This window comes from Phytophthora parasitica (genome assembly GCF_000247585.1).
Source record: "Phytophthora parasitica INRA-310 unplaced genomic scaffold supercont2.81, whole genome shotgun sequence".
Classification (NCBI taxonomy): domain Eukaryota; phylum Oomycota; class Peronosporomycetes; order Peronosporales; family Peronosporaceae; genus Phytophthora; species Phytophthora nicotianae.
The window spans coordinates 194,944-197,068 of NW_008649067.1; positions in this window are offsets into that span (position 1 = coordinate 194,944).

Here is a 2,125-nt window from a genome sequence, read left to right on the forward strand (position 1 = left end):
GTCAGACTTGAGGAGTTGCGACAGCGGACGAACGGTCGCCGCGAAGTTCTTCGAGTATTGGTGGAGATACGTCGCAAGTCCCAACCACTGATGAAGATGCTTCGGATCCTGCGGCGCCGGCCAAACGCAGATGGCTGCGACCTTCTCTGGATCCGCGCGGACGCCATCCTTGCTGACGTTGTTCCCGAGTACAGGGATCTCGGGAGCGCAGAAGATGCATTTCTTCAAATTGGCGTACAACTTGTTGTCTCGCATCACCTCGAACAACTGACGAAGGTGCCGCAGGTGTACTTCCACGTCCGTCGTGCCCTCGGCACGACTGTAAATGAAGATATCGTCGAAGTAGCTGGGTGCGAAGTCTCGGAATGGTCGCAGAATGTTCGAGACCATTCGATTGAAGGTGGCAGGGGCATTCTTCAACCCCTGCGGCATGACAAGCCATTCCCAGAGCATGCCGCTGGGCGTGCTGACAGCAGTCAGCGGCACGTAGTCTTCACGCATCAAGATCTGGTAGAAGCCATCCATCAAACCAATGGCGCTGTACTTGGTGCTGCCGGACATGGTGTCGAGCACCATTTTCCGGGGAATCGGCGTTTGGGCCGGAATGGTGGTGTCGTTGAGCTTGTTGAAGGCATGGACGATGCGCCAACCGCCAGTGGCTTTCTTCACGCAGAAGGTCGGACTGGAATGTGGCGATAGACTCTCGCGTACGTGACCAGCAAGCCGGCGGCTTTCGAAAAAGGTGTCGATCGCTTCAACTTGATCGCGCGGAAGTGGCCATTATCGGCTCACACAATACTTCGAGCCGGGCACGATAGCAATCTCGTGCCGGACACCAAGGTCGGAGTGCGGCTGGGACCTTGTCGGGGAAGATGTCAATGAATTCGCGGACAAGAGGAGCAACGGGGTTGCCGGCGGCCTCAAGGGCCGGCAATGATTGGGCGGCATAGCGCGCTACTCGGGCGCTTTTCGGTTCCGCCTCTCTGGGGCGTATTGCACCGTCGGACGTGGATGTCGCGGCTTCAGTTTCGACGGCTGCGATGGCAGACGCGTCGGCCGCGACGACCATGCAGACTTGCTCAATCTCGCCGTGTTTGAGATCGCGGAGGAAATGTTTCCACGACAGCCCAGGTAAACGTGCGATCTCAGCCGCGTCGCAATGAGACCGTGCGACCTTGATGTTGTGGGGTCGCGTAGTCTCATCGGTGGTGTTGCTCATCAGGACATAGATGACCTCGAACTCCACGACATCAGAGTCTGTTGAAGCCGCCCGAGGTCGGCGCGGGTTCCGACGACCGCGACGACGCACCGGACGTTGTTCTCCGGGCACAGCAGAGAACGAGAGACCATGCTCGATCGTGTCAACAGGGGTTGGGCGCCGGGGCTCGGTATCGGCGCCGAGGCACGGGACACTCGAGGCGACCGTGACACTCGAGTCGACCGTGACTTCTTCTCCAGGCTCGACCACACGCGGGAGCACGCGCTCGACCGCTGGTGGGAGGCCACGCTCAACACCGTCTTCTGCGTGTGAGAGTTCCTGCTCGACTACTCGCGGGAATCCATGCTCAACCGCGTGTAGGAGGCCATTCTCAACTACAACGTCTTCATCAGGAAGTCGTTGCTCACGGCGACACGGGAAACTCATGCTCGACCGCGTCAGATATGTCCTGAGACTCCACCTCAGGACTGGTATATGTTGCGCGTTCACAAGCTACACAAGAAGGGCCATCGCGCTCTTCGGGAGCAGTGGTGGTCATGGAGCCGGGTCCATGACAGCAACATGCGGCCACGTGTTAGGCATCCCGCTCAAGGAGGTTAGCGCAGCGTTTACGTTGATGTCACGCAGGTGGAAAGTTCGGGTGAGCCAGTTAATGTGAGGTTGGTGACGAGCGAGCCACGGGATCCCGAACACACAGTCAAAGGAGCCACTCAACTCAATCACCAGAAAGTCATCCGTTCCCTGGAATCCATCGAACTCGTAGGAGAAGGTGACCAAGCGCCACGGAAGTCGCCGTGGCTTGCCGTCTGCGTACTTGACGACCATATCGCCAGGATCTTCACGTACGGGCATGTCCGCCGGTAACACCGACAAACTCTTGGCGCGAACGAAATTGTTCCTCGCGCC